At 39.1% G+C, this 16944-nt stretch overlaps 1 protein-coding gene across 3 annotated transcripts in view; it reads right to left on the minus strand.

Annotated features, from left to right (window-relative positions):
• The window catches only part of CLASP2 (cytoplasmic linker associated protein 2), a 174615-nt gene that overhangs the window by 65303 nt on the left and 92368 nt on the right, over positions 1-16944 (minus strand). The window lies entirely within an intron of this gene.

A 16944-nucleotide genomic window follows, 5' to 3' on the forward strand; every position in this document is an offset into this window, starting at 1 on the left:
TCTGCTGAGTTTCTCATAATCTAAGAGTCACCTTGCCTTGCTTTCTCTTTTCCTCTATAGGCTAGAGCACACCCCCAAATTCTACTCTAAATTTAGCTGTCTCATCATTATCCTGTCTACTGTGTTGCTGCTTCCTCACCCCATCCTTTAGTACTTTCAGTACCTTTAAGACCTGAAATATGGATAAATCTAACAACTAAATTTCTCTACCCCGCTACTTTGAGGTGCCCCAATAGAGAAAATTACAAAATCACGAAGTCATGCATACTGGCACTACTAGAAACGGGTAATTATCAGGCTTGGCCTTTACTGACTGTGCAGAAAAGTATTAATAAACCAGGCCTGATACTCTTAAGAAGAGCCTAGTTACAGGGCTAGCCCTTAGCTGGCCTTTGGGAATTTAGTTTTGGATCCTGATTATATCAATGATAAGGCTGTTTTGTGTGTTTGAGTGTTGGGGATGGGGTATTGAACTCCTGCTATACCAACTTGCCTGAATTGTTTTTGCAGACAATGTGATTTAGGGGAATACCTGTTATCTTTTTGGGAGTATGGAATTCTGGTAATTGTGGCTGGTTGTGCAGCACAGTGCTTGCATAACGACCGCCCTTTTACCCTCACCCTGGACTCTGAGTCTTAAGGAAGCTTCTCTGGACAGAAACACTATGCACATGTTCCACACTCATTGCTGGAGGAAGGAGCATGTTCTGTGCAGCCCGTCATTTTCACCTCTGGGAGGGATAACTCTGAAAGCCTGTGCCTGGACTCCTCCAGACTACCGGATGAGTCTTTTTCCCTTGCTGATCCTGCTGTGTGTCCTTTTGCTATAATTAACCTCAGCCATGAGTACAGTTAACAGTCCTGTGAGTTCTTCTAGTGAGTTTCTAAATGTGTGGGTGGTTGCAGGAAGCCCGGAAGAGAGCCCCTCCTCTTGTGCCTCCTCAACTGCTATTCCAAACCTCAAGCCACCTCTCAGACACCCTGCTTTCTATTAGCTCAGTGTCCTGACTCTGATTCCTCAGACATGAAGACACAGCTACCTCCCGATGACACGGCTCTTAATGCTCACCCGCCCAAAATATATCTGAATCTACCCCCTTCATTTCTTTCCCTTCTACCTCAGTGAAACTGATGACCCTTCCACATCCAAGGCTAACTAACTCCCCAGCTCTTCTCTTTACATCCTATTCCTTATGTCTCTCATACGAACTTTGACTGTAACAATTTCCTTTCATTCTTCCATTTTTTACTTTTCCTTCTCTACTGACCCTACCATCTTAGTATACAAACATATTTAACTCCCTCAATTTTAAAAAACAAGAAGTTCATTAACCTTTAACAACAGATAATTCCTACAATCTTCTTTCATCTCTTCTCAACCGCTAAGCATAGGAATAATTTATACAGATTCTCCTTCCAACGTCTTCCTCAATCAACTGAAATCTGACTTCTGTCCACATGACTCCAACTGAAAACACTTATTTTCTTTTTCATTTAAGCAATCCCACAGACCTAGTTGTTGAGAACAAATATTCATAAATATGCATAGATATATCAAGGTTTCCTTAACAGAAATTCCTGTCTCCCATCATACCAAGCTTCCTCTTCAGGATAAAGTTTTCAAGGGTAAACCTCAAAACACTCATCATATCCCCGTTGCCAAAGGATTCAGTACTTCAGTGGACGAAAAATCCTGTGGCAACTGCTTTAAGAAATGTATTGAGTTCAATATTGAAAGATTACAGTAAGAACAATTCTCTAATGACTTCCAAATCTAATCTCAAGCACAGATCTCTCTCCTGAGTTCTCTGCCACTGTCTGTAATTCTTTCTCATATACTACTATGCCTCCGAACACTTCCAGTTTGATGTCTCAGGGGTTTCAAACTCAAAATGCATAAAACTCAACAAGCTTTTAGCTGCTCATCCTTTAGCAATCTACCAATAGACTGAGAGACTCTTTCAATATAGAAGCATATATCTCTGGATCCATAAATGTTCAGCCATGATAAACAAGGCTCAAAGAGAAGAAAACAAAGAATACACAAGTCACATCTGTATAAGAAAGTTGAGGAAGGGGGAGGAGGGGGTTTAGAAAGAAAAAGGAAAGAAGGAAGGAAGGAAGGAGGGAAGGGGGAAGGGGGAGGGGGGAGGGAGGGAGGGAGGGAAGAAAAAGAAAAAAAGACATAGAAATAGAAAGAATGAGAAAATCTATTCTCTAAGCCCTGGACAGAGGCACAGACAAGTATCTCATTGTGCCTGAGTGTGAACCTGGGTCAGATGAAGAAAAGAGGATAGATGGACACCTTTCCCTTCTGTAAAGAAGCAAACATGCCATCCAAACCTTAAAGAACCAAAGGAAACAAATTAAGCAATCTCATGGCACTATTATGACTTTCTTATGAAAAAAAAAAATTGCTGCTGGGAATTTCCTGGCAGTCTAGTGGTTAGGACTCCGCGCTTTCAGCCGAGGGCCTGGGTTCAATCCTTGGTTGGGGAACTAAGATCCCACAAGCTGCGTGGCGTGTCCAAAAATTTTAAAAAAAGAATTGCTGCAAATGGCTTTTGGGTTCATATTAAAACATTTCAAATTCAGTATTTTTTTCTGGTACTAAAAAATAATAGATACTAAATATAATGTTTTATTTTTAAGACTCAGGATGAATGTTTTATTTCTATTTGTTTTCCATTTTCCCCACTTAAAAAAATTAATGTATAATTCATGTACCATAAAATTTACTTTCATAGTATACAATTCAGTGTTTTTAATATATTCACAAGACTTAACAACCCTCATAAATATCTAATTCCAGAACATTTTCATCACCCCAAAAAGAAATCTTATACCCATTGATGTCATTCCCTATTTTCCCGACTCCCAACCCCTGGCAACAACTAATTTACTTTCTGTTTCTGTGGATTCACGTATTCTAGGCATTTCATGTAAATGGGATCATACAGTATGTGGCTGTTTGTGCCTAACTTTATAATGTTTTCGAGTTCCACCCCTCTTAGAGCATGCATTAGTATTTCACTTTTATGTAATGTGCTCCTTTTTATGGCTGAGTAATATTCTGCTTCATTGTATGCACATACCTGCCTAACCATTCACCAGCTGATGGACATTTGGGTTGTTTCCACTTTTTGGCTGTTATGAATAATGTTGCTATGAACATTCATTTGTGTACATGTTTTAATGAGAACATATGTTTCACATGTCTTGGGTATACAGCTAGGAGTGGAACCGCTGGGCCACATGCTAACTCAATGTTTCACTTTTTGAGAAACTGCCAAACTGTTCCCATAGTGGCTCCACTTACATTCCAGGAGCAGTGTATGAGGGTTTCAATTTCTCCATATCCTCACCAGCATTTGTTATTGTCCATTCTTTGGATAATAGCCTAGCGGGTGTGAAGAGGTATCTCACTGTGCTTTTGATTTGCACTTCCCTAATGTCTAAGGACATTGAGTATCTTTTCATGTGCTTTCATTGGCAATTTGTATATTGTCTTTAAAGAAATATGTATTCAAATCCTTTGCTTATTTTTAAACAGAATTGCCTTTTTGTTACTGAGTTATGAGTTCTTTATATACTTGAGATGTAAGTCCCTAATCAGATATGTGATTTGCAAATGTTCTCTCTCATTTTGTGTGTTGTCTTTTCACTTTCTTGATGGTGCCCTCTGAAGCACAATGTTTTTAATTTTGATGAAGTCCAATTTATCTAGCTTTTCTTTGGTTGCTTGTGTTTGGTGTAGTATCTAAGAAAACATTGCATCATTCAAGGTTATGAAGATTTACACCTGTGTTTTCTTCTAAGCATTTTATAGTTTTAGCTCTTACATTTGGGTTTTTAATCCATTTTGAGTTATTTTTTGGACATGATATGAGGTAGGGGTCCAAATTCATTCCTTGGCCCCTGGCTATCGAGTTGTTCCAGCAACATTTGCTGAAAAGAATTCTTGCCTACTGCATGGTCTTGGCACCCTTGTTGGAAATCAACTGACCATAGATATATGGGATTATTTCTGGACTCTCAATTCTCTCACATTGGTGTATATATCTATCTTTATGCCAGTACCACACAGACTTGATTACTGTAGCTTTGAAGTAAATTTTGAAATTGGGAAGTGTGAGTACACCAAGTTCGGTCTTTTTCAAGATCGTTTCATCTATTCTGGAAACTTTGCTTTGTCATTTGGATTTTAGGAGCAGTTTGTCAATTTCTATAAAAAGGCAGCTGGACTTTTGATAGGGATTGCATTGAATCTGTACGTCAATTTCCCATCCTAATATTAAGTCTTTAAATAACCTGTGTGTCTTTCCATTTATTTAGAGCTTTAAATTCTTCTAACAATGTGTTGTAGTTTTTAGTGCACAAGTGTGAAATAAAACATATATATGCGCCCAATTCCTGGCACAGAGCTCCTAAAACCCTTGTAATTTCTCAAGTGGTAAGAGCACTTGGAGTACCTTTGTCTCTAATGTTTGCTCGTTGACCCTGGTACCTGACAGAGCTCCTAAATCCCTTGGAATTTCCTGGGTGATAGGAGTGTCTTTTGTTCTAATAAGGCATTTCCTGGCGGTCTCCTCGACAGCCTCAGGATGGGGGATGGTCACCAGAAAGATGAAACCATGATTAAAAGCTTGGAATTTTCAGCCCCATCCTCCATCCTCTGGGAAGAGGTGTGAGGCTGGAGACTAAGTTAATGATCAATTATGACTATGTGATGAAGCCTCCATAAAAATGCCAAAAGCACAAGATTCAGAGAGTTTCTGGGTTGGTGAACACACCCATATGCTGGGAGGGTGGCACACTGCAACTCCACAGGGAAAGAAGCTCTTGGGCTTGAGACCCTTCCAGACCTCGCCCCCTGTATCTCTTCATCTGGCTTTTCATTCATACCCTTTAATATCCTTTGTAATAAACCAGTAATCTAGTAAGTAAACTGTTTTCCCAAGATCTGTGAGCCACTCTAGCAAATTAATTTAACTCAAGGAGGGGGCAAGGGAACCTGTGACTTAGAGCCAGTTGGTCAGAAGCACAGGTAACAACCTGGACTTGCAACTGATGTCTGAGGTGGGGGTGAGTGGGGCCGGGGGTCATAACAGACTAAGCCCTTAACCTGTAAGGTCTGTGTTAACTATGGTTAGGGTCACAACTGAATTGAATTTTAGGACATCTAGGTGTTGTCTGAGAATTGCTTGATGAGAAAATCCCACACATCTCGTGTCAGCAATATTATGAGTGTAAGAGTAAAGGAGAAACATAAGAGTGGTTCATCCTAGAGAAGTCTTACACTTCTTTTGTTCTATCGATTCCTATGTACAATGTATTATTCTTTTTGAGGCTATTATAATTGGAATTGCTTTTTTACTTTATTTTTAGATTGTTCATTGCTAGCATTTTTAAAAAAAGGTTTATTATTTTTTTTTCTGACTCCATCAACTATTTTTATTTTATTTTTTTCATACAGCCAGTTCTTATTAGTTATCTATCTTATACATATTGGTGTATATATGTCAATCCCAATCTCCCAACTCATCCCATCACCACCACGACCCCCGTCGCCCGCTTTCCCCCCTTGGTGTCCATACGTTTGTTCTCTACATCTGTGTCTCTATTTCTACCTTGTAAACTGGTTCATTTCTACCATTTTTCTAGATTCCACATATATGAGTTCGTATAAGATATTTGTTTTTCTCTTTCTGACTTACTTCACTCTGTATGAAAGTCTCTAGGTCCATCCACGTCTCTACAAACGACCCAATTTCGTTGCTTTTATGGCTGAGTAATATTCCATCGTATATATGTACCACATCTTCTTTAGCCATTCGTCTGTTGATGGGCATTTAGGTTGCTTCCACGATCTGGCTATTGTAAACAGTGCTGCAGCGAACACTGGGGCGCATGTCTTTTTGACTTATGGTTTTCTCAGGGTATATGCCCAGTAGTGGGATTGCTGGGTCATATGGTAATTCTATTTTTAGTTTTTTAAGGAACCTCCATACTGTTCTCCATAGTGGCTGTATCAATTTACATTCCCATCAACAGTGCAAGAGGGTTCCCTTTTCTCCACACCCTCTCCAGCATTTGCTGTTTGTAGATTTTCTGATGATGCCCATTCTAACTGCTATGAGGTGATACCTCATTGTAGTTTTGATTTGCATTTTCTCTAATGATTAGTGATGTTGAGCAGCTTTTCATGTGCCTCTTGGCCATTTGTATGTCTTGCATGGAGAAATGCCTATTTAGGTCTTCTACCCATTTTCTGATTGGGCTGTTTGTTTTTTTAATATTGAGCTGCGGGGCTTCCCTGGTGGCGGAGTGGTTGAGACTCTGCCTGCCAATGCAGGGGACACGGGTTCGAGCCCTGGTCTGGGAAGATCCCACATGCCACGGAGCAACTGGGCCCATGAGCTACAATTACTGAGCCTGCGCATCTGGAGCCTGTGCTCCGCAACAAGAGAGGCCGCGATAGTGAGAGAGAGGCCCGCACACCGCGATGAAGAGTGGTCCCCGCTTGCCACAACTGGGGAAAGCCCTCGCACAGAAACGAAGACCCAACACAGCCATAAATAAATAAATAAATAAACAAATTAAAAAAGAAAAAAGGAAAATAGTCACACACACACAAAAAAAATATTGAGCTGCATGAGCAGTTTATGTATTTTGGAGATTAATTCTTTGTCCAGTGATTTATTTGCAAATATTTTCTCCCATTTTGAGGGTTGCCTTTTCGTCTTATTTACAGTTTCCTTTGCTGTGCAAAAGCTTTTACATTTCATTAGGTCCCATTTGTCTATTTTTGTTTTTTATTTCCATTTCTCTAGGAGGTGGGTCAAAAAGGACCTTGCTGTGATTTATGTCATAGAGTGTTCTGCCTATGTTTCCCTCTAAGAGTTTTATACTGTCCGGTATTACATTTAGGTCTTTAATCCATTTTGAGTTTATTTTTCTGTATGGTGTTAGGGAGTGTTCTGATTTCATTCTTTTATATGCAGCTGTCCAGTTTTCCCAGCACCACTTACTGAAGAGACTGTCTTTTCTCCATTGTATATCCTTGCCTCCTTTGTCACAGATTAGTTGACCATAGGTGCATGGGTTTATCTCTGGGCTTTCTATCCTGCTCCATTGATCTATATTTGTTTTTGTCCCAGTACCATATTGTCTTGACGACTGTAGCTTTGTAGTATAGTCTGAAGTCAGGGAGTCTGATACCTCCAGCTCCGTTTTTTTCCCTCAAGATTGCTTTGCCTATTCGGGGTCTCTTGTGTCTCCATACAAATTTTAAGATTTTTTGTTCTAGTTCTGTAAAAAATGCCATTGGTAATTTGATAAGGATTGCACTGAATCCGTAGATTGCTTAGGGTAGTATAGTCATTTTCACAATATTGATTCTTCCAACCCAAGAACATGGTATATCTCTCCATGTGTTTGCATCATTTTTGATATCTTTCATCAGGGTCTTCTAGTTTTCTGGGTACAGGTCTTTTACCTCCTTAGGTAAGTTTATTACTAGGTATTTTATTCTTTTTGTTGCAGTGGTGAATGGTATTGTTTCCTTAATTTCTCTTTTGATCTTTCGTTGTTAGAGTATAGGAATGCAAGAGATTTCTGTGCATTAATTTTGTATCCTGCAACTTTACCAAATTCATTGATTAGCTCTAGTAGTGTTCTGGTGGCACCTTCAGGATTCTCTATGTATAGTATCACATCATGTCATCTGCCAACAGTGACAGTTTTACTTCTTCTTTTCCAATTTGTATTCCTTTTATTTCTTTTTCTTCTCTGATTGCCGTGGCTAGGACTTCCAAAACTATGTTGAATAATAGTGGTGAGAGTGGACATCCTGGTCTTGCTCCTGATCTTAGAGGAAATGCTTTCAGTTTTTCACCATTGAGAATGATGTTTGCTGTGGGTTTGTCGGATACGGCCTTTATTATGTTTAGGTAGGTTCCCTCTATGCCCACTTTCTGGAGAGTTTTTATCATAAATGGGTGTTAAATTTTGTCAAAAGCTTTTTCTGCATCTATTGAGATGATCATATAGTTTCTGTTCTTCAATTTGTTAATATGGTGTATCACATTGATTGCTTTGCGTACATTGAAGAATCCTTGCACCCTGGGATAAATCCCACTTGATCATGGTGTATGATCCTTTTAATGTGTTGTTGGATTCTGTTTGCGAGTATTTTGTTGAGGACTTTTGCATCTATATTCATCAGTGATATTGCCCTGTAGTTTTCTCTTTTTGTGACATCTTTCTCTGGTTTTGGTATCAGGGTGATGGCCTCATAGAATGAGTTTGGGAGTGTTCCTTCCTCTGCAATTTTTGGGAAGAGTTTGAGAAGGATGGGTGTTAGCTCTCCTCTAAATGTTTCATAGAATTCACCTGTGAAGCCAACTGGTCTTGGACTTTTGTTTGTTGGAAGATTTTAAATCCCAGTTTCAATTTCATTACTTGTGACTGGTCTGTTCATATTTTCTATTTCTTTCTTGTTCAGTCTTGGAAGGTTATGCCTTTCTAAGAATTTGTCCATTTCTTCCAGGTTGTCCATTTGACTGGCACAGAGTTGCTTGTAGCAGTCTCTTAGGATGCTTTGTATTCCTGCAGTGTCTGCTGTACCTTCTCTTTTTTCATTTCTAATTTTATTGATTTGAGTCCTCTCCCTCTTCTTCTTGATGAGTCTGGCTAAAGGTTTATCAGTCCTGTTTATCTTCTCAAAGAACCAGCTTTTAGTTTTATTGATCTTTGTTATTGTTTTCTTTGTTTCTATTTCATTTACTTCTGCTCTGATCTTTACGATTTCTTTCCTTCTAATAACTTTGGATTTTGTTTGTTCGTCTTTCTCTAGTTCCTTCAGGTGTAAGGTTAGATTGTTTATTTGAGATTTTTCTTGTTTCTTGAGGTAGGATTATATTGCTATAAACATCCAATAGGTTTTGGATCGTCATGTTTTCATTGTCATTTGTCTCTAGGTATTTTTTGATTTCCTCTTTGATTTATTCAGGGATCTCTTGGTTATTTAGTATTGTTTAGCCTCCATGTGTTTTGTGTTTTTCACGTTTTTTTAACTGTAATTTATTTCTACTCTCATTGTAGCGTTGTGGTTGGAAAAGATGCTTGATATGATTTCAATTTTCTTAAATTTACCGAGGCTTGATTTGTGACCCAAGATGTGATCCTGGAGAATGTCCCGTGTGCACTTGAGAAGAAAGTGTAATCTGCTGTTTTCAGATGGAATGTCCTATAAATATCTATTAAATCTATCTGGTCTATTGTGTCATTTAAAGCTTGTGTTTCCTGATTAATTTTCTGTCTGAATGATCTGTCCACTGGTGTAAGTGAGGTGTTAAAAGTCCCCCACTATTATTGTGTTACTGTCGATTTCCTCTTTTATACCTGTTAGCCTTTGCCTTATGTATTGAGATGTGCCTATGCTGGGTGCGTATATAATTGTTATATCTTCTTCTTGGATTGATCCCTTGATCATTATGTAGTGTCTTTCCTTGTCTCTTGTAACAGTCTTTATTTTAAAGTCTATTTTATCTGATATGAGTATTGCTACTCCAGCTTTCTTTTGTTTACCCTTTGCACGGAATATCTTTCTTCATCCCCTCACTTTCAGTCTGTATGTGTCCCTAGGTCTGAAGTGGGTCTCTTTTAGACAGCATATATATGGGTCTTGTTTTTGTATCCATTCAGCGAGCCTGTGTCTTTTGGTTGGAGCATTTAATCCATTCACATTTAAGGTAATTATCGATATGTATGTTCCTATTACCATTTTCTTAATTGTTTTGGGTTTGTTTTGGTAGGTCCTTTTCTTCTCTTGTGTTTCCCACTTAGAGAAGCTCCTTTAGCATTTGCTGTAGAGCTGGTTTTGTTGTGCTGAATCCTCTTAGCTTTTGCTTGTCTGTAAAGCTTTTGATTTCTCTGTCAAATCTGAATGAGATCCTTGTCAGGTACAGTAATCTTGGTTGTAGGTTCTTCCTCTTCATCACTTTAAATATATTGTGCCACTCCCTTCTGGCTTGTAGAGTTTCTGCTGAGGAATCAGCTGTTAACCTTATGGGAGTTCCCTTGTATGTTAATTGTTGTTTTTCCCTGGTTGCCTTTAACAATTTTTCTTTGTCTTTAATTTTTGTCAATTTGATTACTATGTGTCTCGGCATGTTTCTCCTTGAGTTTCTCCTGCCTGGGACTCTCTGCACTTCCTAGACATGGGTGGCTATTTCCTTTCCCATGTTAGGGAAGTTTTTGACTATAATCTCTTCAAATATTTTCTCAGGTCCCTTCTTTCTCTCTTCTCCTTCTGGGACCCCTATAATGTGAATGTTGCTGCATTAAATGTTGTCCCAGAGGTCTCTTAGGCTCTCTTCAATTCTTTTGATTCTTTTTTCTTATTCTGGTCCGTGGCAGTGAATTCCACCATTCTGCCTTGCAGATCACTTATCCATTCTTCTGCCTCAGTTATTCTGCTATTGATTCCTTCTAGTGTATTTTTCATTTCAGTTATTTTATTGTTCATCTCTGTTTGGTTGTTCTTTAATTCTTCTAGGTATTTGTTCTTTAATTCTTCTAGGTCTTTGTTAAACATTACTTGCATCTTCTCGATCCTTGCCTCCATTCTTTTTTCCGAGGTCCTGGATCATCTTCACTATCATTATTCTGAATTCTTTTTCTGGAAGGTTGCCTATCTCCACTTCATTTAATTGTTTTTCTGGGGTTTTATCTTGTTCCTTCATCTGGTTCATAGTCCTCTGCCTTTTCATTTTGTTTATCTTTCTGTGAATGTGGTTTTCATTCCACAGGCTGCAGGATTGTAGTTCTTCTTGCTTCTGCTGTCTGCTCTCTGGTGGATAAGACTATCTAAGAGGCTTGTGCAATCATGTATATACACATATCTATAAATATTTCTCTCTCTCTTAAGCTCAGTGTAAGTTCTTAGTGATGTCTTCAACTTTATTCCATTTCCACATGGATCATTCTAGCCTTCTCTTGCTCATCTGTAACCTCCAACTCCAACAGTGGGAAAATGGGCTCCCACCATCTGCCATCCATTTACTTAATTCTTCAATTCCAGTACACATGTATTATGTTACATGCTTCCATGGAAACAACTTTATCAACTGAAATACACTGCTTTTGTGCATTTGCCTTACAGATTCCACTAATTTCCAGAGTTACTTAGGTCAGCATCTTTTCCCCCTATCCACCTCAGTGAGATTGTTTCATACATTTGTAATACAGTTAGATTCCTTTGTCATATAGTTAGATTTATTTGTCATTACATCCTGGGATGCTCCAACTACCTAAGTGATGTTTTTATTAAAAAATTTCTCATACATTAAGGTTCACTCTTTCTGCTGTAAAGTTCTATTGGTTTTGATAAATGCATTGTGTCATGTATCTACCAATACAGTATCATACTGCATATTTTCACCAAGCTAAACAATCCCCTCTGCCTTACCTATTCAACCTTCCTCCATCGCTCTGCCCCCCAGTCCTGGCAAACACTGATCTGTTTATCTTCTGTAGAGTTTCGGCTTTTCCAGAAAGTCATATAAATGTAATCAAACAGTATATAACCCTGGCAGACAGGCTTCTTTCATTTAGAACATGGGTTTACGGTTTATTCATTTCTTTGCCTGATTTGATAGCTCATTCCTTTTTATCACTGAATAATATTCCATTACATGGATGTACCACAGTTTGTTTATCAATTGACCTATTGAAGGACATCTTGGTTGCTTCTAGTTTTGGTGATTATGAATAAAGCTGCTATGAACGTTTAAAAAAAAAAAAAGAGGCTTGTGCAAGCTTCCTGATGGGAGGGGCTGGTGGTGGGTAGAGCTGGGTGTTGCTCTGGTGGGCAGAGCTCAGTAAAACTTTAATCTGCTTGTCTGCTGATGGGTGGGGCTGAGTTCCCTCCCTGTTGGTTGTTTGGCCTGAGATGACCCAGCACTGGAGGCTAAAGGCTCTTTGGTGGGGCTAATGGCGGACTCCAGGAGGGCTCATGCCAAAGAGTACTTCCCAGAACTTCTGCTGCCAGTGTCCTTGTCCCTGCAGTGAGCCACAGCCACCCCCCGCCTCTGCAGGAGACCCCACAACACTAGCAGGTAGGTCTGGTTAAGTCTCCTATGGGGTCACTGCTCCTTCCCCCGGATCCTGATGCACACACTACTTTGTGTGTGCCCTCCAAGAGTGGAGTCTCTGTTTCCCCCAGTCCTGTTGAAGTCCTGCAATCAAATCCCGCTAGCCTTCAAAGTCTGTTTCTCTGAGAATTCCTCCTCCCTTTGCCGGACCCCCAGGTTGGGAAGGCTGACTTGGGGCTGAGAACCTTCACTCCAGTGGGTGGACTTCTGTGGTATAATTGTTCTCCAGTTTGTGAGTCAACCACCAAGTGGTTATGGGATTTGATTTTATTGTGATTGCGCCCCTCCTACCATCTCACTGCGGCTTCTCCTTTGTCTTTGGATGTGGGGTATCTTTTTTGGTGAGTTCCACTGTCTTCCTGTCGATGACTGTTCAGCAGTTATTTGTGATTCCGGTGCTCTCACAAGAGGGAGTGAGCAGACGTCCTTCTACTCCACCATCTTCTATTTATTTATTTTATTTATTTTTGGCTGCGTTGGGTCTTAGTTGTGGCACATGGGATCTTCATTGAGGCATGTGGGATCTTTCGTTGTGGTGCGCGGTCACCTCTCTAGTTGTGCCACATGGGATCTTCATTGAAGCATATGGGATCTTTCGTTGTGGTGCGCAGGCTTCTCTCTAGTTGTGGTGTGCAGGTTTTCTCTTCTCTAGTTGTGGCGCGCAGGCTCCAGGGTGAATGGGCTCTGTAGTTGTGGCACGCAGGCTTAGTTGCCCCACGGCATGTGGGATCTTAGTTCCCTGACCAGGGATTGAACCAGTGTCCACTGCATTGTAAGGCGGATTCTATACCACTGGACTACTAGGGCAGTCCCTCATTGCTAGCATTTAGAAATACAATTGATTTTTGTATATTGATCTTATCTTTGGTAACTCTGCTGAACTATTAAAAAGCTCTAATCATTTTTCTGTGAATTTCCTAGGATTTTCTATATATAAGGCCATGTTTTCTACAAATAGTTTCAGTTCTTTTCCAATATGGATACCTTTTATTTCTTTTTCTGGCCTAACTGACCTGGCTAGAACTTCCATGATAATGCTGTTAGGAAGGGCAAGAGTGGACATCCTTATCTTGTTCCTGATGTTGGGGGAAGCATCCAGTCTTTCATCATGACGTATATATTACCTGTGGATTTTTCACAGATGTTCTTTATCAGGTTCAGAAAGTTCCCTTCTATACTAGTTTGTTGAGTATTTTTATCATGAGAGGGTGTTGGAATTTGTCAAATGCCTGTTCTGTATCTACTAAGATGATCATGTGATTTTTGTCCTTTATTTTACTGTATGGTATATTATATTGATTAGTTTTCATATATTGAAATAATAATGCATTTCCAGGAAGGTAATGTTTCTACCACAGAAAAGTTTTATGAAAATTAAAAGCACTAATCAACCCACTGTTGACATCTTTGTAAACATCTCTGTCCAGTCTTATATATAAGAATGTTCATGAATATTATTCATAATAATAAAAAACCAGGAAACAACCAAGATGCCCACTAACAGTAGAACAGAAAACTAAATTGTGATATATTCATACAATAGAATATTGTACATAGAAATATAAATAAATGAACTTTAGCTACATGCAACAACACAGATGAATCTTAACAAAAAAACAAACAAAAAAACCCATCTTTGTCCAGTCTTTCATCTATGTATAATTTTATACAAAATAATGAAAGTATCACACATTGTTTGGTAGGCCATATCATTTGATCTTTGTTAAAAATATGACTTGTTGGGGCTTCCCTGGTGGCACAGTGGTTAAGAATCCACCTGCCAATGCAGGGGACATGGGTTTGATCCCTGGTCCAGGAAGATCCTACATGCCATGGAGCAACTAAGCCCGTGCACAACTACTGAGCCTGAGCTCTAGAGCCCTCGGGCCACAACTACTGAGCTCACGCACCACAACTACTGAAGCCCAAATGCTCTAGGGCCAGCGTGCCGCAACTACTGAGTCCCCACACAGCAGCAAAGATCCAATGCAGCCAAAAATAAATAAAATTTTTTTAAAAATAAAAAAAATATGACTTGTTAATGGCCTCATAGAATCTGTAAGGATGTAATCACTTAATCACTCCCTCTTTGTTACACATCAAGGTTGAATCTAATACATCTATTTTTAGAAACATAATGAATATTCCTTTTATTTCTTGGCATAATTATCTATAAACATTGAATTACAGGCTCAAAACTCTCAACATTTAAAAAAGCTTCATGGGTATTATTAAAATGCCACTCAGATAAAGTATATTCCATGATTACTTCACATCAGCACTTTTAAACACATTCTTTATGAATAGTAGGCACTAACCTTAACTTTCTTGTTGCATTTACAGGTCTTTCAGTTTGCATTTGTTTGATTACAGTGGAGGTCCAACATCTGTTTGGGGGTTTTGGGGGCAATTTTGAAATATGCTTTTCTCGATATATGTAAAATTTTTTTCTATAAAAATAAGCGCATCTGTTTCTCATAGACTTATAAAACTTGTTGACATTTTAGCTTTTTTTGTAGCATTGGCAAAATTTTTTTCCCTTTTAATTTTCAATCACTTGATTTTATATTTTCACACTTAAGATTTCAATCCTAACAGATTTTCCCTCATGGTTTTCTGGCTCTTTATGTTTAGAAATTTCTTCTCCAATCTGAGATTAGATGAATACTCAACTACTATGTTTTTGTCAAGATGCTTTATATTTTTGTTCAACTTCTTAGTCATCTGGAATAAATTTTTATATGGTATGAAACATGGTTCTAACTTAATTTTGTACCAAATTGTAAGCCATGTGTCTAAACACCATTTACTGTATAATTTATGCTTTCCTCATTGAATGCAGCTATGCCACCTTTATTATGTACCACATTCACACCTAGAATCTCTGCACTTCCTACTGTGTTCCAATGATCTGCCTGCCTAGTGTTCCATGAGTACTACCCAAGAGAAAGAAAAATGAAGCACAAAACAGAGATAAATAATATGGATAACCAACTTCAAACTTTTAAGGTTGATGGATATAAAAAACAAACTCTGAATAGCTTTGGGAATATATGTTTAAGCTTTTTTTTAACATTTTTATTGGAGTATAATTGCTTTACAATGGTGTGTTAGTTTCTGCTGTATAACAAAGTGAATCAGCTATATGCATACGTATATCCCCATATCCCCTCCCTCCTGCGTCTCCCTCTCACCCTCCTTATCCCACCCCTCTAGGTGGTAGCAAAGCACCGAGCTGATCTCCCTGCGCTACGTGGCTGCTTCCCACTAGCTATCTATTTTACATTTGGTAGTGTACATATGTCAATGTTATTCTCTTACTACGTCCTGGCTTACCCTTCCCCCTCCCTGTGTCCTCAAGTCCATTCTCTACATCTCTGTCTTTATTCCTGTCGTGCCCCTAGGTTCACCAGGACCATGTTTTTTTTAGATTCCATATATATATGTTAGCGTATGGTATTTGTTTTTCTCTTTCCGACTTACTTCACTCTGTATGACAGACTCTAGGTCCATCCACCTCACTACAAATAACTCAATTTCGTTTCTTTTTATGGCTGAGTAATATTCCATTGTATATATGTGCCACATCTTCTTTAACCATTCATCTGTTGATGGACACTTAGGTTGCTTCCATGTCCTGGCTATTGTAAACAGTGCTGCAATGAACACTGTGGTACATGACTTTTTTTTTTTTTTTAATTTTATTTATTTATTTATTTATTTATGGCTGTGTTGGATCTTTGTTTCTGTGCGAGGGCTTTCTCTAGTTGTGGCAAGAGGGGGCCACTCTTCATCGCGGTGCGCAGGCCTGTCACTATCGCGGCCTCTCTTGTTGCAGAGCACAGGCTCCAGACGCGCAGGCTCAGTAATTGTGGCTCACGGGCCCATTTGCTCCGCGGCATGTGGGATCTTCCCAGACCAGGGCTCGAACCCGTGTCCCCTGCATTGGCAGGCAGATTCTCAACCACTGCGCCACCAGGGAAGCCCCACATGACTCTTTTTGAATTATGGTTTTCTCAGGGTATATGCCCAGTAGTGGGATTGCTGGGTCGTATGATAGTTCTATTTTTAGATTTTTAAGGACCCTCCATACTGTTCTCCATAGTGGCTGTATCAATTTACATTCCCACCAACAGTGCAAGACACTTCCCTTTTCTCCACACCCTCTCCAGCATTTATTGTTTGTAGATTTTTTGATGATGGCCATTCTGACCGGTGTGAGGTGATACCTCATTGTAGTTTTGATTTGCATTTCTCTAATGATTAGTGATGTTGAGCATTCTTTCATGTGTTTGTTGGCAATCTGTATATCTTCTTTGGAGAAATGTCTATTTAGGTCTTCTGCCCATTTTTGGATTGGGTTGTTTTTTTGATATTGAGCTGCATGAGTTGCTTGTATATTCTGGAGATAAATCCTTTGTCAGTTGTTTCGTTTGCAAATATTTTCTCCCATTCTGAGGGTTGTCTTTTCATCTTTTTTATGGTTTCCTTTGCTGTGCAAAAGCTTTTAAGTTTCATTAGGTCCGATTTATTTTTGTTTTTATTTCCATTTCTCTAGGAGGTGGGTCAAAAAGGATCTTGCTGTGATGGATGTCATAGAGTGTTCTGCCTATGTTTTCCTCTAAGAGTTTTATAGTGTCTGGCCTACATTTAGGTCTTTAATCCATTTTTGAGTTTATTTTTGTGTATGGTGTTAGGGAGTGTTCCAATTTTGTTCTTTTACATGTAGCTGTCCAGTTTTCCCAGCACCACTTATTGAAGAGGCTGTCTTTTCTCCATTGTATAT

The sequence above is a fragment of the Eubalaena glacialis genome, chromosome 7 (assembly GCF_028564815.1).
Source record: "Eubalaena glacialis isolate mEubGla1 chromosome 7, mEubGla1.1.hap2.+ XY, whole genome shotgun sequence".
Lineage (NCBI taxonomy): Eukaryota > Metazoa > Chordata > Mammalia > Artiodactyla > Balaenidae > Eubalaena > Eubalaena glacialis.